Source organism: Tenrec ecaudatus, chromosome 5 (assembly GCF_050624435.1).
Source record: "Tenrec ecaudatus isolate mTenEca1 chromosome 5, mTenEca1.hap1, whole genome shotgun sequence".
NCBI lineage: Eukaryota > Metazoa > Chordata > Mammalia > Afrosoricida > Tenrecidae > Tenrec > Tenrec ecaudatus.
Window position 1 is genome coordinate 143779264 of NC_134534.1, and position 22013 is coordinate 143801276.

At 42.0% G+C, this 22013-nt stretch overlaps 1 protein-coding gene across 4 annotated transcripts in view; it reads left to right on the top strand.

The window, feature by feature from the left end:
- Nucleotides 1–22013, top strand: part of FHIT (fragile histidine triad diadenosine triphosphatase) — a 1786389-nt gene that overhangs the window by 1520506 nt on the left and 243870 nt on the right. The gene's annotated exons all lie outside the window — the stretch shown is intronic.

A 22013-nucleotide genomic window follows, 5' to 3' on the forward strand; every position in this document is an offset into this window, starting at 1 on the left:
TAAGTTAATGTGTATTAAACTTTAATACAACACCTGGTGCATTGGGTCCCTGCTGCCATTGTTGTTACTGTATCGAGCCATATGCACTTGTGACATTTATGGGTCAAAACAACCAATATCCAGGATTTCAGATGGCTTAACCTATTCCATGGTCACTACTCTTGGTTCTTATGAAGATGTCCCTCTTTAGGGCTGCAGCATCTTGGACACCCTTGGGAATTCAACATGACGACAAGGGTCCTCAATGTTGGAATCAGATATTTTCAAAGAATTTTTAGAATGATGATAATAATAATAATCCTTTCCCCTGGTGCCTGTGAGGCCTGTCCTAAAATAAATCATGTGAAATCACCTGAAAACACACCCAAGTTTGCTGTGTGAACTTAGCTGAGTTCTTCACACAGAAATGAGACAGAACAATTGTGGTCCTGGTTCCTCTTCAGATGTAGTAGGGGGACCAGAAAAGAAAAGAAAGCATGGAAATAAAAAGATTTTTAGACGGTGTTAAGTGATGTGGAGAAAATAAAAGAGGTGATTATAAAAAGGGGTATGTGACCATTTAGATTGGAAAGTGCAGGGAGGACTTTACTGTGGGGGAGGCATTTCTAAGCTTAGGTTCCCTAAGGCTGGATTGTGCATGGTCTTTGGGAGAATAAAACAGATAAGCTCCGGGGAAAGACAATTCGAAGATAGAGTTAAGTTCAGGAAGGGGAACTGGGGGGACAAATAATAGAGGGTCTCATTCAATAGTAATTCTTTCTCTTCTCTCATAAGAACAAAATAATGAAATCTTTCTAATGCATAGCAGTAATGGAGCCCCTGGGTAGTGCCCATAGTTAATGCCCTTGGCTGTTTACCTGAATGTTTGGGGGTTGCGTCCAACTCACCCAGAGGTGCCTCAGAAGAAAGGCCTGGTGGTCTACCTCAGAAAAACAAGCCACTGAAAACCACATGGAGCAAGTTCAACTCTCACACACCTGGAATCACTTTGATTAAGACTTGATTAAATGGCAACTGGGGAACTGGTAATGGTGATCATTCTTTTCTTAAAAAATCATTGTATTGGGGGCTCGTATAACTCCTATCACAATCCATACATTCATCCATTATGTCAAGCACATTTATACATTGGTTGCCATTGCCATTCTCAAAACATTTTCTGCTTGAGCCCTTGGTATCAGCTCCTCATTTTTTTTACCTCCCTCCCTCACAAACCCTTGATAATCTATAATTTTTTTCATGTCTTGCACTGTCCAATCTCTCCCTTTACCCCCTTGTCTGTTGTCTGTCCCCCTGGGAGGGAGTTATAGGTAGGTCATTGTGACCGGATCCCTCTTTCTCTCCCCACCTTCCCCTTACCCACCTAGTATGACTACTCTCAATATTGGTCCCAAGGAGTTTCTCTGTGCTGTAATCCCTGTGTTTCCAGCTCTTATCTGTACCCATGTACATGCTCTGGTCTAACCAGATTTGAAAGGTAGAATTAGGGTCATGATAGTGGTGGGGAGGAAGCATTAAAGAACCAGAGGAAAGCTATATGTTTCATTGGTGCTATACTGCATCCTGACTGGCCTGTCTTCTCCCCATGCCCTTTCTGTAAGGGGATGTGCAATTGCTTACAGATTGGCTTCAGGCCTCCATTCCGCACTTCCCCGCCTCATTCACATTATGATTTTTTGCTCTGACTCTTTGAGGTCTAATACCTACTCCCATCGACACCTCATGATCACACAGGCTGCTGTGCTTCTACCATGTGGGCTTTGTTGCTTCTCAGCTAGATGGCTGTTTATTTATCTTCAAGCCTTCAAGACCCCAGATACTATATATTTTGATAGCTGGACAACATCAGCTTTCTTCACCACATCTGCTTATGTACCTGCTTTGACTTCAGTGATTGTGCTGGATAGGTGAGCATGTCAGAGGGCTGGATTATTAGAACAAAGTGCTCTTATGTTAAGAGAGTTCTTGAATAGAGGCCCAATATCTATCTGCTTCCTTAATACTAAACCTATAAATATATGTACAAAAATCTATTTTCCCATCATATATAAATATATTTACATATGCACCTGCCTGTATTTAGATCTCTATAAATGCCCTTTGCCTCCTAGTTCTTTCCTCTAATTCCTTTTACTTTCCTCTTGTCCCATTATCAAGTTCAGCCTTCATTTGGGTTTCAGTGATTCCTCTCGGTTACATTGCCCTTGATCAAGTCCTACCAGACATTCTACAGCTTCCTCACTATCGATTTTAGTCACTTGTTGTTCCCTTGTCTCTGGGTTTGTTAACACCCACTTCCTTTCCCTCACCTCCCCCTTTCCCATGCCCCACCCCACCAACTGTCATACCATTGTTCTCTCTTCTGGGTGGTTTATCCCGTCTATCCCATCCAGATAGACATGCAGAGACAACAATATGCACAAACACAAGACCAAGCACAACAAAGCAACAATAGAAAATAAAACAATAGCTACAACAACAACAAAAAGAAAAGTTTATAAATAGTTCAAGGTCTATTTGTTGGCCTTTACAAATGTTTTCCAGTTGAGGGTGATGGGGCACCATGCCCTAGCCCCACAGTCTATTTTTGGTGTTCCCTAGGGATTCATTGCTCTGTTCCCCTTGCCAGCATCTCACCTCAGTGTGGTGATGTCAAGGTGGGCATAATTCTTGCTGTGTGCTTCCAGTGTTGTCCCCTGTAGTGCTATGGCCAGTGAGAAACATCATGTTTCATGGAAGGCCCAGCCCTATGGTCCTCTCTATGCAGTGGCTGCTTTGAGCAGAATACTGTCCTCAGGGCTTAATGAGTTTCACTATCTCTCCAAAGCCCTTCCAACACTATTACTTTCTGAATTTTTGAATTGAGCAATCTTTAAGGGTATTAGGTAGTATCACATAGTTGTTTTAATTTGCATTTCTCTTATGGCTAGAGATGTGGAACATTTTCTTATTTATTTTTTGGCCATTTGGATTACTACCCTTGAGAAACTTCTGTTCAGGTACTTTGCCACTTCTTCAGTGGACAATTGTTTGTTTTTTCTTGCTGTAAGTTAGCAGAGTATTGTAGATTTTAGTAATAAGGCCTTTGTCTGATGTGTCATTGCTAAAGATGTTTTCCAACTGTGATCCATCTTTTTATTGTCTTTGCAAATTCTTTCTAAGCACACAGTGTTTTATCTTTAGTATATCCCACTTGTCAATTTGTGCCTCCTCTGTGTTTGTGTCCTTCCTTATTTCTGATGATCTATATATTCACTGAGTCAAAGATCTCAGATTTGTTCCAATTCCATTATTGATAGTCTTAATAGTTTGGGGTTTAACCTCTAGGTCTGTGATCCACCTTGAGTTTATTCTTGTGCATGGAGTGAGGTCATAGTCTTACTTCATTTTTCTACAAGTCGATATCCATTTTTTTCCAGTACCACTTGTTGAAGAGGGCATCCATTTCCCATTTGATATTTTGGGGGCCCTTATCAAAAATCAGTTGCCTTTATGCTGATGTTTTTATTTCTGGGTCTTCAGCTCTTTTCCATTGGTCTGAATATCAGTAATTATACCACTACCATACTCTTTTGACTGCTGGAGCCATACAATATGTGCTAGTCAGGTAGAGCAAGCCCTCCTACTTTGTCCTTCTTCTTGAGGAGTTCTCTGCTAATTCTAGGCTTTTTCCCTCCCCATATGAAGTTGGTAATCAGCTTTTCCAATTATTTGAAAAAGGATGATGGTATCCATATCGGGATAGCATTAAACTTATATACTGCCTTGGGCAGAACTGACATCTTTATGATATTCCAATCCATGAGCCTGGGATATCCTTCCATTTGTTGAGGTCATCCTTGGTTTCTTTTAATAGTGTTTTGTAGTTTTCCTTATACAGATCTTTTGTTTTTTTAGTCAGGTATATCCCTTGATATTTCAATTTGTGTTTGGATATTGTGAAGGGTACCTACCACCTTATTGATGCCCTTTTCTGTGGCCTTGTCCAATGTGTATAGCAGTCTGATAGACTTCTGTTTGTTGAACTTGTAACCTGCCACTCTGCCATATTCCTCTATTGCTTCCAGTACTCCTCTCATGGAACTTTTGGGATTTTCCAAATATAAAATCATATCATCTGTGAACAACGATAGTTTCTCTTCTTGCTTCATTTCCCAGATGAATACCTTTGATGTCTTTTCTTTGCCTTATACTGTTTGCTAGGACCTCCAGTATAATGTTAAATAGAGTGGGGACAAGGGATATCCTTGTCTAGTCCCCTTTTTCAGAAGAACTGATCTCATCTTTTCTCCATTGACTACCACATTGGCTCTTGGTTTTTCATATATACTTTGTATTATATTGAGGAATTTCCCTTCAATTCCTATCTTCTTGAGTGTCTTAAACAGGAATTGGTGTTATATATTGTTGAATGCTTTTTCTGCATCTATCAATATTATTATGTGGTTCTTATAATTTTTTATTCCAATTTGGCAAATAATGTTAATGGTCTTTCGTATGTTGAATCATCCTTGAATTCCTGGTATGAATCCCACTTGGTCATGGTGAATCACTTGTTTTATATATTTTTATATTCTGTTGGCCAGTATTTTGTTAAGAATTTTAGCATCAATCTTCATTAGGGAAATTGGTCTGTAGTTTTTGATTCTTGTAGGATCCTTGCCCAGTTTGGGGATCAGAGTTATACTAGCTTCATAGAAAGACGAACTTTGCCATCTTTTTCTATGTTCTAGAAGATTTTGTGTAGTTTGGTGTCAGTTCTTCCATGAATGCTTGATGGAATTCTGTAAACCCATCTGGTCCAGGGGATTTTTTGTTGGCAATCCCTTGATAACCTTGTGCATTTCATCTGTTGATCTTGGTCTGTTGAGAGCTTCTTGATGTTCATTGGGGATGGTCTAGGGAGGGATTGTTTATCCAAGAATTTGCCCTTGTCTTCCAAGTTATTGAAGTAGAGTCCTTTGTTGTACTGTGCAATTGTCCTTTTGGACTTTGGAGTACAGTCCTTCATAGTACTGTGTAATTATCCTTTTGATTTCACTAGGGTCTGCTATAATGTCCCCTCTTTCATTCCTCATCCTTTATATTGAAATTCGTTCCTTCCTTTCTTTGGTTAAGTTCACCCGTGGTCTGTCTATTCTGTTTATCCTTTCAAAGAACCAAGGTTTGGCAGCACTAATTTTTTTTCATAGCTTTCTTATTTTCCTTCAGTAATCTCAGCCATATTTATTATTATTTCTTTTCTTTTGCTATTACTTGGATTGTGTTGTTGATTCTGCACTAGTTGGTGTAAATTTTGTGCCAGCGTATCAATCATGAGTCTCTCTTCCTTTTTTATGTGTGCATGTATTGATATGAAACTTCATCTGACGACTGCCTTTGCTGTGTCCCATAAGTGTTGGTAGGTTGTGTTCTCATTCTCCTTGGTCTCTAGAAACTTGCTAATCTCATCTCTGATCTGGGCCAGTACACACTCTTGCCTTGGCCTATACATTGTGCTCCAGCCACCCTCAGGTCTACTTAGAGGCTATTAGCAGCTGTGCATGCTGTGGTCTGGTGGAAAGTGTTGGCCTGAACACAGGGGAACACATTTGGGGCATAGATTGGGGATTGGGTGGTTTGTTCCTGGCTAAGGGCACTTCCCACCTACCTGCCTGTGTTGAGATGGGGCAGGGACTTCTGTGTGGAGACCTATGGGTGTGTGTGGTGGGGGTCTGACTGGCGGGTCTGCGCTGAGCATGGAGTCAAGGCAGAGGCCTCTGCTGTATGCCTGGCTCTGCTGTGGTACCAGCTGAGGCAGAGCATGCACCCTAAGAGGTTGCTGATGTGCCTGAGACCTCATGTGTCTGCAGGGAGTGTAGGCGATGAGGTCAAAGCCAGCTTCTGGTTCAGAGAAGTGCTCTGAGTTGTCTTGGGGATCAACTGACAAACTTGATACCCCTACTCAGCTCCCAAATATCCCCACTCATCAATCTCCATGGAGATCCAGGCGTGAGCTACCAATATGGTTGCCATCTTGGCCAAACTCTGGTTGAACATTCTTATTGGATTATTTATATTGGAACTTTTCATGAAAGAAGATCGTTAGCTCTATTATCAAGATGTAATCCTGAGAACATTCACGGAAGCAACAGAAGAAAGGGAAGTCAGGAAGGAGTGCCCACCTTTTCTTTTATAGGAAAGACTCAGGCACAGAGCCACCAGGAGGCAGTGATAGAATTGGCCCCATGACTCATTGCCTATACTGCTCCACAAATTCCTCAGTGATCTCGCCTTCATTTGAGTTTTAATTTGGTTGGTAGAAAGACTCTCAGGTATCATCATATGATTTGCAAGAAAGCTGTTGGTTTCACTGTACATAACCTTGTATCGTCCTCAGCAACCCCTCACTAGTTAAATGCTCATGTGAGGCTTGAAATGGGTTAGGGGTGCTAATCAACTGACCAGGTATTGAATATGATGCTCATATGTAAATGCAAGCCATAGATCAGAAGTTCTGACATGTCTGTGTGCGTAATTAGCAATATGTGAGCCACAGGTTGGCATAAATAGATACTCCTCAATAAGTAGCAATGTCTCCAAGTGTTAGCAAAAAGTGTGGTAGCTGAGAAGACATTAATCACTAGCACGTCTGGGTATGTGTATTTATTCTTTTAATTAGTACTCTTTTCCAAGGTACTCAACAATTTGTATCTACTCAAAGGCTTTGTAAGCATGGCTTTTGTTTAGGACTCAAGTCTTGTCGTAACTGAATATACAGCAAGGTCACATTGATTTAGTCCTTAGGTAATCATTCATAGGATGTCAGAAAGCATCGATCCCTTGGCAAGACATTGAGAGAAAACAGACAAAACAAATGTGGACTTTGCTCAAGGGTGGCTCATAAGGCATCTAAGAAAGAAATGATGTCTGTTTCCAGGTAGAGAGGGATGAAGGCGCTCAGTTAAACTTCTGCAAAGAGTCCTGGAAGGAGGGGAAGAAGAGAATACATCTAGTTGAAGGGATCAAGGAGAATCTTGGCATTTAAAAAGTAACTGGCCAAGGGACTCATGTTTGAATAGATAAAGCACTCTCAAAGATCAATAGGAAAAGGCGGGGGGGACTTATTATAAAATGGAAAATACCAGAAGAGACAGTTCACCAAAGAGTATGTATGAAAGAAAATAAGCAAATGAATAAACATCACCATTTCTAGTCATTAACCCAGAACCATTCCCACAGCCACTGAGTTGATTTCAATACTGCAAGGCAGAGTAGAACTGCCCCATAGAGCATCACAGACTTTAAATCTTTATGGAAGCTGACTACATCTTTCTCCTTTTAACCACTGAACTAATAGGGTTCCTTAGTAGCTATTAAAACAAACAAAGAAAAACAATCAAAGAGTAACAGCAAAAAAAAAAAACCCCAAAAAACAAAACACTACTCTCTAGTAGATTCTGACCCATGGTGACCCTATGTAGGGTTTCCAAGACTGTGAATCTTTCTAGGAGCGAACAGCCTCATATTTCTCCCTTGGAGCAGAGGGTGGGTTTGAACCCTTAACCTTTCAGTGAACATCTCAATGCCCATCCCATAACACCACTAGTGATAGTCATTAGGAAGTTGCAAATTAAGACCACAGTGAAATGCTACTACTAAACACCAATTAGGACAGACAAGGATGACAGACAATGATGCCCCCCTCTGTCCCTTGAGAGTAGCATAAATTGTTAAGCACTTGGCTATTAATCAAAATATAGACAATCTGAACCCCCTGGCGATACTTGGCCTTCTTCCAAAAGATCGCATCCACTAAGACCTCTTTGCAGCACAGTTCTACTCTGTAACATGCAGAGTCGCCGTGAGTTAGCATTGACTCAATGACAGCTGGTTTATTTAGAAAGCTAAGATGTGAAATAGCGACACCACTAAATGCTGGCAAGAATGCAGAGAAACGGGAGCTCTCTGGTGGGAATGTAAAATAAAGCAACCAGTCTGAAAACAGTTTGGCAGTTTCTTAAAAAACTAAATAGATGCTTACCATCTGATCCAGCAATAACCCTCCTGGGCATTTGTCCCAGACTTTGAAAATCCAACTATGAAGGTTGAAGCAGCCTAATTTGTAATAACTGAAGCTATATACAACCAAGCTGCCCTTCAACCGGCAGACATTAAAATAAACTGCGGTGTGTTCACACCATGAACTACTACTTAGCAATACAAAGGAACACATGGGAGACAAAACAATTTAGTGGATCTCTAGGGTATGTTAGTGAGTGAAAAATCCGTCTGCAAAAGGTGACATAACACATGAGTCCATTTCTATATCAGGGTTTCCCAGCTGATGAAATGATGAAGATGGACACGGGCTACGGGTGCCAGCAGTGGGCTGGTGGTAAAGGGCAGCAGTGACTTTTAAGGATAGCATCAGGGAGACTTTTGTATGGCAGTAGAATCATTCTTCCGTATCTTGGTTTCAGTGGTGAACGCTGAAATCTACTTATGTGGTAAAATAGTATAGACTTAGCACTGTCCTCGTGCTAAATCGACCTCCTGCTAACTAAAAGATTGGAAGTAATTTGGAAGAAAGGCCTGGAAATCTGCTTCTAGAAATGCAACCATTAAAAATCTATGGGTTACAGTCATACTCTGATGCACATGGCGTCACCATGCGTCAAAGTCTAGAACAGCAACTGACAATGGGTGTAAGTACAGCAATGGACCTGCTACTACCTTGCTAGGAGGACAGACCTTTCTAGACTATTATTTCAATGTTCGATCAGTCTATAATTAACCAGGAATTTAACATTCCAATTTACTAATGAAAGAATGTGATGATGGCAGTACTAATAATTAACATTTTACAACCTGCTCTAAAGAGCCCTAGTGGCTTGGTGGGCCACTGGTTGATCTGCTAACGGCAAAGTCGCCTGTTGCAACTCACCAGCTGCCTGAAGGGAGAAAGAGGAATCTGTCTGCTTCCGCAATGACATAAAGCCTTGGATGTCCAATGAGGCCATTGTACCCATTCCTAGAGGAGCACCCAGTTGGAAGGGACTTGGTGAATAGATGGCAATGTGCGTATTTTTGTGGGGGAGGAGGATGGCTGCCAGATCTTTTCCTGGACATTTTATTTTATTGTATGGCTTTCCCTTCTTACTCAGGGGGACCATACCATGAGATGTATAGGGTGTGATTATGCCTGTTTTACAGATGAGGTAACTGGGTCCTGCCAAAGGCAGGTCACTTGGTCCATGTGACACAGAAAAGTGGTGGGACAGGATCTAAAATGGACGCAGCTGCCACTTGCGTGGATGTGTAGGTTCCACTGAGTCAGGACCCATATGCGACGAAGGACAGGTATGAGAAAAATGTCTGTGGTGGTGCCACCCTAGCGGGTACTTGAGAGAGAGCGATAATTAAAGTCTCTGAAAGACGCTACGTCAGCCAGGGCTGGCTAGCACCGAGTGGCTGACGGTGCCCAAGTATCCGGAAGGCACTCTGTAATTAGTCAAGGAGAGCTGAGTGGCTCGCCTTTCCATTTTGTGCCAAAGGTTTGATGATGAGAAAGTTCCTCGTGGCCCTTATCTCAGATTCTACCCAGAGGGATTCTGGGAGAAGAGGAGGCAGGGGCAGACTTTTCAAATCAAACAGGTATTGCTGTTCTTCTCCCTCTTCTGTCCCTGAAAGAGATTCCTCCTCCAATTTCCATGCTGATTTATTTGAAGTTAGAAATATGTCTTTGTCTGCTCCCCATCTAGCTGCCTAATCTCCCTTTGAGCCCAGGCTTAAAACATCCTTTGACTTCTATCAACCTGAAAATGTGTATCCTTTGCTGTCCTCCTCTGTTAAGCCCTGTGCTCCTGTTGCCCTCTGATTCCCATTTTCCACTTTGCTTCCTACACCATGCAAGTGCTTCCAAATGCAAGCAGTGAACTCTCTACTGCACCTCCAGAGTCATTGTCATGCTCGGATGTACTTCTCACGCATGTGACAGGAGGGCAGGTCTTTATGCAGAAGAGTGGTCTCAGAACACACTCAGCACAACTCTGAGGCTGAATAAGTGGATCTGGGCCGAGTGGAGAACAAAGTTGCAGAGAGAGCATGGGAGAATGAATCAGCAAGGGTCTTGCAAAGCAGACCTCTAAAAGAGAGAATGTTTAAGTTCCCTTCCTGGCATGGGAACTATGTCTTTCTTTGATTGTTGAAAGATAAGCTTTTGTTTTGTCTTGAAATTTTTATTGCTCTCGTTCTTGGTTGGACATTCAGCCCCCAATGTTGTTAGGTGCTTTCAAGCCCATTTTAACTCACAGGAATTCTCTGTACAACAGAGTAAAAGTCTGCCCAGTCCTGCACCATCCGCACAATTGTTCTTATGTTTGAGTCCACTGTTTCAGCCACTGTGTCCATCTATCTCACAGAGGGCCATCCTCTTGGGTGCTGCCCCTTTGCTTTACCAAGCATGATGTCCTTTGTGTTAGTATAGAGAAACAAGTCCAGGAACAATCATATTTGTGTAAGAGAAAACTTTATATCAAAGAGCAATTATACATTGTACATTAAGAAAACAACCCAACCCAGTTCAGATCAAGTCCATAAGCCTGATATTAGCCCACATGGCTGATACTATTCTATAAACTCATCTTCAGACTCACGCAGCACATGCAATGACACCGAATGCAGGAAGATCACAGGCCAGTGGGTGGAAAGTCTTGTGGATCCAGTGGTGGTGAAAGTATCTCAGCGCTGGCAGAGGTCTCCACAAGGCTCCTCTAGTTCCAGGTCTCTGGCTGTGTCAATGTAGCTCCATGTGACTTGTCAGCAGTAAGATGAAGCAGAGAGTGTGGCTGGTCTCCAGTGAGCTATTTATCTCCTTCAGGCCTCCAGATGAGGTCATCAAGCTGTGATGTGATTGACAGGCTAGACTCTACATGCTTCTCCAGGGACTGGTCTCTTCTGACCTGTCCAAAGTATATGAGACAAAGTCTCACCAGTTTTCTAAGCGCCACTCTGGCTGTACATTTTCCAAGACAGATTTGTTTCTACTTGCAACAGTCTGACCCAGCACCATCATTCAAATGCATCAACTTCTCTTTAGTCCTCCTTATTCAGTGACCAACTTTCACATGAAGATAGGCCATTGAAAATACCATGGCTTGGATCAGGTGCACTTTTGTCCTCAAAGTAATATCTTTGCTTTTTAACACTTTAAAGAGGTCTTACGCAGCAGATTTATCCAGAGCAGTACATGAGATCTTCTGACTGCTGCATCATGAGCATTAATTTTGTATGGATCCAGGCAAGATGAAATATTACTCAAGCATCTTAAGATGAAATTAGATGTGGAAAGTAGCTTAGAATGTGGCTGATGGGAGACACAGGGGAAGAATTCTCTGGAAAGAGAGAGCCAGGCAAATATGTATCCCAGAACTTCTATCAAGGGTCACACATAGGGCCAGGCTGAGGATCACAGGCAGGGAGTTACAACTTAGAGCGCTGAATGGATTGAGACATTTAGAAAGGTTGAGCCAGGTGGAATCAAGCCTGCTGGAAATCTAAAGCTTCCCAGATGTGGTTGATCTGACTGGTTCACCAGGAGCCCATCCTGATGCTGACTCAAGCCCACTTAGGGCTGTAAAACTGAGATCATACAAATTTTCAGATCCCAGAACCTAATCAGGCAATTTTACTCAAAAATGACTTTGGATTAGGGAGTCAGGCATACATCCAACTTAAATTCAATCTCTGGACTCCATCACCACCTAACCAACTCAAGAGCCCACACCATACTTGGCTCATTCGGGTTTGTTGTCAGGGTCGACCAGAGGATGTTTGCTCTCTGGGTGCTCTTTAGTGCATGGTCATTGCAGGGTCGGGAAAACTTTTCTCTGTCCAAGGTCATTTGGATATTTGTATCATAGACCAGACATGTAATTAACTCACCCCTAATGGAGCAGCTGAAGCAGTTCCTCTTTGGTGAGGTGGGTGTTGTTAGCTGGTATTGATGATTTCATGGCCTGTATATGACAGCAGGACAGACATTCTCCATCCTTAGTGTCCTGTCCTTTCCTTTCATTGTCCCTGGATGCCCTTGAGAAAAGACACTACCGCTTTCAGGGCCCTGGTGACATCTTGTTGCCTGGTGTACTCTCTAATGTCTAGGATTGCATTTTGAAGTGAAATATACTGGCCAGTGATCCAATTTTATGTATAATGGTAAGGAAACCCAGCCCTGATTACCTAGCTGTGTAGAACTCACACAGGTAACTATGGGTGCAAACTTTCAGGAGGAGAGAGAAGGTGAAATATGGCCAGGAGTCCCCCTGCATGGACAAAAAGAAAGCTAAGTATTATCCAGAGAAAGAGATGAAGTACAATGTAGCTCCATTTCGGGGAGAAGGAAGCAGTGACTAGCCAAAACAATGGGAGCATTGGGGAGCTCTTGCTATTTGGATCAGACTTCCACTGTGGCTGAGAGGAAGTCTGTTGAGTTTTGGGTTGTGTGCCACCACAGTTGAGATAGCTGTTAAGAATAGTTGGAAGATTGGAAAATATCACCATACACTAATATATACACAAACTTATCTGCTACTGGGTTTTTTTTTTTACTGCGATTACCTTAAATAATGCCTCCTACATTCAGATTTGATAGTGTTTTTTTAATCTCCAAAACACTGAATGGGAATGATTCGTTACTTCTCTTCCTCTCCTCCTCTCATCCTCCACTTACCGTAGAGTGCCTGTCTACTCTGCACTCCTGAGAGTGGTGGATGCTGGGACCACAGCTCTGGCTATGACCAATGAATGAATGAACAAATCCAGGTTTTCATTCGGAAAGATGACATGTTATGCTGGGGTCTCTTTTATATGGAAAAGATCAGAAAACTACTCTCTAGAGGTAACACTGGAACAGACATCAGAGTGGTGATTATAAAAGCCACTCACATTTCCTTATGGAACTTAAATAAAATTACTTTTAAAAAAAGAGATGGAAGTTTTGCAGTCAAGTAGTAATAAAATAGGAGTCCTAGTGGAATCTATAGTAACAGTACGGGTAAAAACTGCAAACACTTACATCCCAAACACTTACATTCATGATTACCAAGTTCTTAAGGCCTTTAGAGGTTAGCAACACTAAGTCTAAGGGCCTTTGTATTTTTAACCTATTTAAGATGCTCAGCAACCCCATGCGACAGGTACATGTTACAAAGTAGGAAACTTGAGCATTGAGTGACTATGCCAACCTCCAAGGCTAAGTGGCCAAGTTATCTGACAGCAGGGTCTGAGATTGACATCCTGTACAACCTAGGGCCAGGGACATGGGGTTCCCCTGTCACTCGTGTTCTAGTGAGAATGTGCTTGCTGTGAAATCTAGACTTGATGGTTATATGTCTGTGGAAGGAGCATTCTACCCTGCCCCAGCAGTGGGACAGCTAATTCATTCAGTATCACCTATAACACTCCATGCCAAGGTTTTCGGCTGGCAAATGCGTGACCATTCTTAGGAGCAGAAATTGATCCTGAAATTTCACATCCATGGGTATAGCAGGGCTTGTTTCGTGTAATTAATTTTAAATGATTGACTGTTGGCTAATTATGTTAATGATTAGGCCAACATTCGCAGTAGCCAGAGCTCAGAGGTATCCTAAGCCGACACCAAGAAGACGTGTCTACTTCTTTACCTGCGACCGACAGGCAGCTGCTGTAGGGCCTTCCTGACCAAATGTTAACTCAGAGGTTAAAAGGCATAAGAAAATCATCATCAACTCCTCACCTCAGCTACCCTCCTGTACAGACAATTTTGACCCACGCCATAAAAAGAGCATTCAGGCTAAAAGTTCTCAAAAGATCATCACCCGGTAAATCTCAAGTCTGCAGACAGATTCTTGGCATATGGAAATTGGCAGGAAGACTTTACTGTAGTCCCCTTTGCTGAAGGAAGGTCCTGACAAAATGACACAATGCAATGCACCTTCTATGACCAGGCAGTCTAGGTTGATCGAGGGGACCGAAGTTAATGGATGCTCCCATGTGGACTAATTATATCCGCTGTCATTAGTTGTCATGGAACCAGCTCCTATGCCGGGTGAATTTTATGTATCTCAGGAAGGAAGTCTGCCCAATCACCTTCATGATCGTGGTATGTCCCAGTGCCCTGTTTTGCCTGGGGTGTAGTACCTTCCACCCTAGGGGGCTTGTCTTGAGCACTCTACTGAGCAATTCTATTGTAATCCGTCACGTTTTAGTCAGCTGATTGCCAGATCTTTTCTCCTAGTCTCTTCATCTGAGAACTTTGCTGCACCCTCTCCACGCATGGCAAATACCTGTGTGCGAGTTTCCCGTGGCAGCACCTCGTGCATCAAGCAGCAGGAACCGCAGGGCCTCGAAATGCTGAAGTAATGCCCAAAAAAGGATCATGATTGGTTTCTCATAGACATGGTGGTTCTGCAATGCCACGTTTCAAACCGTCAGCCTCTCTTTTTATATCCAGACAAAGTGACAGTCCGAGGACCCCCTGCGCAGTCTATCCTGTCCCTGTGGGGTAGCTGTGGACCAGAATGGGCTGCATGGCAGCGAGGTGTTTTGTTTTCTTGCCTCAAGACGCACTGTCCCCTTGAAGAACAAAGGATGTTAGGAGAAAGTATATTATGAGAAAGATGAGCGATGATCCTGGGTCTTTCTCTACTGCTTGTTTCCTTTTTAAAATTTATTATTCTTATTCTTGTCTTACCAGTATTCATCCTTTGTGCCTCAAAGCTATGTCCCAGCCTCACAAATCTCCCTGGGCCCGTGTGTGGAAGCCAGGCGGAGATGACAGGCCGCCCTTCAGATTCAACTCAGAGATGATATGGGAGGTTCCTATCCAACTGGGGATCATTGGTCTAATCGGAGTCATTTATCCCGTCTGCAGCGATCAGATGTGTGCTCTGGGTGGTAGGGAGCTGGCACGTGGTGGTTTTCGGTCTATCTTATATGATTGTTTTGAATGGAATCTCATCTGTGAAGTTGACACATCCTATAGCACATCTGGGTAGGACCCTTGTAGAAGTAGCAGCTTCGCTTAACAGCTGTACAGCTTAACATTTGGCCCATCATAGAAACGAATGTGTCGTTTTTTAAAGGGTGAACTGGGAAATAAATTTCTGCTCCCTTGCTTTAGAAGGGAAATGTTACCCCCTAAAAAATGTCTCTGTTTAACCCCTTTTAATTCAGGCTCATTTGACAAAAGGAAAGCAAATGTACAGAGAGAGAGAATCAAAATGCGATGAGAGACAAGTCCAAGAGGGAAAGCAGATAAAATCTGTATCACACTAAATTCTATTTATGTTCAATGTTTTATTTTGTTGAAGTCCATGTGAAAATAGCCATATTGGTATAGTGAGAATCTTACACTCAGCTCATGTTATGGAAAGATGGTGCTCATTTGGAAGCTGTCACTGGAACAGTTAAAGCAAGGAGTGACTGTGCAGACGCATCATCAAATGGTATGTGTGGGGTGGGGTGGGGGATGCTTCCTTTGCTGCCATTCCATGGTTCACAACAGGATCATCTCACAATGGTGCAAACGGGCCCTGAGATACTTATTCAGACTAAAGAAGCACAACTTTTAACTTTGTAAGGTGACTCCCTCTTGATAAAGTTAAAAACAACAACAACAACAATGGTGCCAATGTATCTATCAAGCAGGCTGACATGTCAGGAAGTGACAGACAGCATCTTACCAGGTAGGTTTCATCAGCACCCTGCTGAGCCTGAGTGTCTGAATCTTAGAGCCTGGTAAAGCAGCTTCCTTCCTTGATTTCCCCCCCGCCGCCCACCCCTCTTTTCTCTCTAGTTAAAGATCTTTGCTGATGGACAAAAAGAAAAGACATGCCATTGTGCTTTCTTTATTTTTAAAAAGCACCTGCTTCTTAGAACACAACTTGTAAAACTTAAGTGAAATAGATTCACCTTTGGAAATGATAATGGCATCAATTTATAATAAGTAATTTTATTTAAAAAAAAGAAAAGGCATTTCGCACTTGATTTAAAACTCCGCCGAGAATTTGGTGACTTCAGATTGATTGCTGGAGAGTCAGGTAATTTGTTTCCAAATCCCAAAGTGCCTGTTCTGGGGGATCCTGACATCCCTTAAGTTTGTGGTTCCCCGTCTTGTTCCCTTGGCTAGCACCAGGAAGGGCATCAGCGCCAGCTTGCCCCCTCCAGGTGATCCTTCTGGGTCTTCACCCCCTTTCTTTAAAGCAGAGCACAAGGGAGGGGAGGGGGCCCCTGGCTGGGGAGATCATTAGGAAACACATCTCCATAATTATTATGTCTGTGGCTCTGGAGGGACATGAAAGTGTCTCCCATCCCTTTAACAGGACACGTGGCAAATCCCCTTAACATCTTTTCCCCGTCTGAACTGATAATATTTCATTTTGTTGGTCTTGCTTTGTAAAATATTCCTAATGGGAGGCTTAAGCAATAATGCACAGATTATGGAAATGATCCTCATTAAGTAGAGGGCGAGATTTCTGGAAAGCCACCGAGCTGCTTTGAAACATGTAACCTCCATTAGCGGCTTCATTTGAATGTTTATTCATGGAGCAGTAAACGTTTATTATTATACATTTTATTGAAACATAAATTAAAGAACTGTAATTATGTGTATGGCAAACAGTAAAGCAATGAACATTTGTCACAAAATAAGTAAGACAAGAAAAAATGTCACCCGTGTTTCATTGATGCCCAAATTCTGCATTGTATACTCTATGGAAAGACACCCTGGAGGGAATAACCTTACAGATTAGCGTTCTGATAGGGTGTGTAAATAAAAAAAAATCCATATTCTTCGTGTTTTATCTAGCAAAGAGAGGCTCCTGGAATTGATCTGGGAAGGTCAGAAGCTATCTAGACGAAGGATGGGTTTCATGTTTTCTCCTGAGAGAGAACCACAGTGACTCTTATTAAAGTCCATGCTGAGCAAAGAGTGTGTCCCCTCGGCAGCCCCTGCCGTGCTGATTGTCCTCAGGATGAGTTCTTTGCTCCAGACATTCAAGCATAGCTGAGGAGGTTTTTTGAAAAGGGACTTACATGAAGTTGGAAAGATAAGACCTTCAAACTGATTCTTCAGTTTAAAAAAAATGCTTTTCAAAGAGATAGGAAGGTGTTTCCAATGTAATCATGATGGCTCCGTGAGACCAAATCCATGTGTGCGCAGGGACTCTACGTTAGAGGGAAAATACAAGAATATTTAAGAATATTAGTATGTGTGTGACTTCTTGCTTTCTTCCTCTATTCCTACCTAGCACACTAACATCCATTCATCCGTCCGTCCGTCCATCCATCCATCCATCTGTTTATCCGTCCGTCCATCCATCCATCCATCCATCCATCCATCCATTCATCTGTCTATCCATCCATCCATCCATCCATCAATTCATCCATACATCCATGAATCTATAGAATATTTTTAAATGTATGCCATAAGCCAGGAACCTGGTGGATAACTGAGAAAATAAGTAGAACAAGATTTACTAACTAGCCCAGTTTCCAGATTAAAGAAGAGAAACCTGTGATTATGTATACTTTTAGGTAAAAAGCTGTCCTTGAAATACAAGGGGGGGTACACCCCCCAAAAAAAAAACTAGAATTTTTTTCGAAAGCTATGTATTTAAAATTTTGGAACAAAACAACCTTATCACAATCAAACTACTCTCCATTAGACTTAATACATTTGTCAACTCTGAGATTCCATTTTGGAAACATTTTTCAAACTCATCTATTTGGATGGCTGACAGCACCTCCCTCGGTTTTTTATTCAGCACTTCTGTGCAATCACATCACTGTCCTTTTATGCCCTCTGCATTCGTGGAAGCAGAGAAGTTGCACGGGGTGAGGTCAGGTGAGTAAGGTGTGTGGGGCAAGAGAGGCATGCTGGGTTTCTGTGCTTTTTTTTTTTTTTGCCAAAAACTGGCACACCGAGACGACTGCATGAGCAGGTGCATTGTCAAAGTGGCAATCCCAGTCCCCCATCTGCCACAGACATTTTTCAGACCCTAACTAGAAAGCTTGATCAACAGTCTGACCCGGTGGAACAAACTCCACATGCACTAGGAGTCCACATTGTGGGCCATTGGAGAAGCTGATGAATGACCAGAGCAACGTTTGTCATCAATCGACATTTTATCTTTTTTGAAATGAGAACACCACTTGAACCCTGGAGTTTTTCCCACAGTGCTCTCCTTCTAAGCTGTGTTCAGCATCATAACAGTTTCTGTGCCATTTTCCCAAGCAGGAAACAAAATTTCACAGTCACACGCTGTTCTCTTAAATCAACCATCACACACAAAAAATTGTTTGAGTGAAATTCCTTTTATGAAAAATTTCATTGTGAGCAGAGAGAACCTTCTCAGGTGACACCACTGGGTGCACTAACTCAGAGTGAGTTGCTTGATGTTTGCCTAACAGGAAACATGCATACTACAAAAGCTCCTCTCCCCAGTGCAATTCTGGTTTGTGTTTGGTTTTTTTTTGGGGGGGGGTATACACATATCTGGAGCCCTGGAGAGGGAAGAGACTAAATCACTCCAAAGGCTGCGCAAAGACTGCAATTAAATGAGGTCTTGAAAACTTGAGAGAGAATGGTAGAGAAGGGTTGGGAAAGGAACTTCAACTGGGGAGAACACTTTTTAACTTTCACTACAAAGAACATGGAGGAGCCCTGGTGGTGTAGTGGTTATGAGTTGGGCTGCTATTTGCAAGATCAGCAGTTCAAAACCACCAGTTGCTGCACCTGAGAAAGGGCATTCTACTCTTGTAAAGAATTAGTGTTGGAAGCTGATAGGATGGTTCTACCCTGTCCTATGCAGTCACTGTGAGGAGGCACCGACTCAATGGCATTGAAATTTTAAGATGAGGTATCAAGAATGAATACATTGAGTACAATGAGAGTTAATCAAGTACACAGTGGATAAATCCTTATATCTCTTGTAAGTCATTTTGCTAGAGATATCAGCCAGGCATTGCATAGCGAGCAAGTAGCAGGATGCTCAAAAAGAATCTCTGAGCCTCTGAGTTTCTGGTTAGACAGAGATATTCTTTTTCTTGGGCTGGTCCATCTGGGGATCCAATGGGGTTTTTTTTCCATAAACATACCCTACAGCAGCAGATAAATCATTTATGAGGGACAGCATCTTAGTTTATTGTGACTTTATAGAACTTGTTTGAGTTTGTCCCTTCCTTCAAGGCCAGTGATTATATGTTCCACTCTTCTTGTCAAATGGGTTTAAGGCACTGAAGCGGATATGATGCTGACTATCCATGAGCCAAGAGATAATACGGACAATGCGTATGAGACTGATCTCAACTTTGTAAGGTATATTTTCTCTCTCATTGGTGACTCTTGAAGAAGAACTTAGTATTAAAGGATGCTGCCAGTGTGGGTTCAGTGGACTTATAGTTTCTCTTAGGCTGAATGGAACTATATTAAGGGGCCCTGGTCAGTGGTTTGAAACCACCAGTTTCTCTGTGGGAGAAAGACAGGCTTTCGACTCCTGTAAAGAGTATCCATCTCTCAAAAGCTCACAGAGGAAGTTCAAAGCTGCCCCATGAGGTTGCCATGAGCATCAACTTGATAGCAGTGCTTGTTGGTTTGTTTGTTTTGTATATTAGTTGGCCAGTGTAAGGGTTATACTAGGCTATAGAATGTAGAAGACCTATTAACTCCTCCTTCCTGGGTCTCGACCAGTGGTTCTCAACCTTCCTAATGCTGTGGTGACCTCAAACCATACAATTATTTTCGTTACTATTTCATAAGTGTAATTTTGCTGCTGCTATGAATTGTCATGTAAATATCTGATACAGAGGATATATTTTCACTGTCAGAAAGTGAACATAATTAAAGCATAGTGATTAATCGCAAAACAATATGTAATTATATATTGTGAAATATTTATTTCTAATTCTAAATAAGCGATATGTTGTCTTGAAGCGTAGTGTAGCAAGGGTAACCGTCTTCACGCCAGGGACTCGTATGTAGGCGTATCTGCCTGTGGACGGACCCACCTGGAGACAGACAGAGGAGCTGTGTCTCTGGTTCCTAAGACCATCAGAAATGTTTCCCCATGGTCTTAGGCGACCCCTGTGAAAGGGTCATTCAACCCCCAAAGGGGTAGTGACCCACAGGTTGAAAACCGCTGGTCTAAATTATTTCATCTCAAAAATAATGATGATGACATTGATGATATATATTCCATCATTTTATGACAAATAATTACAGTTTTGCAAATTCAGTGCCTAACTCAGTCCCTGCCATATGGTTCCTAGTATATAGTATGAAATTAATGAACAGTCACTGTCTCTAATTATAATAGCCCCTAGAAGTTTGTACAGCACTTGAAGTTTTTATTTTTCAGAGATCAAAAAAACTTGATTTAGTCAGAAAGGTTTACTTTCCCTCCCAAAGTAGTGCTCAGAGCACAGAGGAGATTTAATGAAGGATGCTGACAGATTCAAACAGTTCATAATAAACCATTCTTTCAGAGTTTTACAAAAGCCTCTCTCTCCCTTTCTTCCTTTTTTTGTTTTGTTTTTGCTGTTGCTCCTATTAGATTCAGATGAAATATTTAGAATTAACGTAAATATGATTCCCAAACACGATACATACTATTAATTGGTGAAACCATGAATTTATTGATCAAGGTAGTATTTTTTAGAGTGAAGAGAGATACTGCTCATAATTATATTGTAACTACAGATCTAAGTTTGGACGTTCCCAAACAAAACGACATATCAACATATATTAGCCCAAATATGAGTCATTTAGTGAGGAGCTGATACAGCATAACAGAGATGGGATTTGGTATCCCAGGAACCTGGGCTAGAGTCCCAACTCTTCCTCTTTTACTGGCATGATAACTGGTATGAGTTGAACTGTGTCCTCCCAAAGATGTATCAATTTGCCGAGATTCTCAGGATTACATACCTGTTTTAGGTGATCTGAAGTGTGTTAATCTGATCTGATGTTACTGAGGCAGGATTAGAGCCAATTATGTTAATGAGGCAGGATAAAAGCTACATAATTAGGTTGTATCTTAGATCAATCTCTTTTTTTAAACTAAAAAAGGAATTGAACAAGTAGGCAGAGAAAGAGATACTAACTATCCCCAACAACAAAGAGCCTGAGGTCCCTCTGTGGACAACCTCATTGACCCAGGCAAGGAATGATGCTGCACACGGAGGCCATCCGGACAAATGCTAAAGAGAAAGCCCTTCTTTCAAAAAGAACAAAGGAAGTTTTACCCTAGAGCTAGCACTCTGAATTTGTATTTCTAACTTCCTTAACCATGAGTAAATAATCATCTGTTAAGGCTATTTACTTAGGGTATTTCTGCTAAAGCAGCGCTACATAAAGAATACAGAACTTGGTGTTAAGAGTGCTGCACTCATTCACTCATTCACTAACTCACTCACTCAGTGCTACTGAGTTGATGCCGCTTCATAGCAACCTTGTAGCACAGGGTAGAACTGTTCCCGAGGGCATCTGAGAATGTAACTCTTTGCCAGAGTAGAGTCCCGTCTTTCTCCCCAGCTTCTCTGACCGATACCTAGAAGTATACCTGGCTACCAGTACCAATTGCTCTGACATTAGAAGGCTTCAGATAGAAAAAAGAAAAACATGGAACAAAACTCATAATCAGAAAAGACACCAAATGTTCTGGTTGGATGGGAAATGCTGGAATCCCTGAGATTGTTGTTCTTAGTCATCCTTCAGGTCTGGAAATGAACTCACCCACATAGCTCAATTTTTAGCCAGACAGAATACAGAAAAACAACAGGCCCATAACATCAGCAAGGTGTGCACACCTTAGAATAATCTACAGTTGAGATCTAAGGGACAGCACTTGCCAAAGGACAAGGTGAGAAAGGTTAGCAAAGACAGAGCAATGGAAGCAGGATGCACGTGTACAAAGGAGAATAAGTGACACTGCATTGCAATGAATGAAGTGAAACAAAATGTATGTACAGTGTTGAATGTAAACCTGATAATT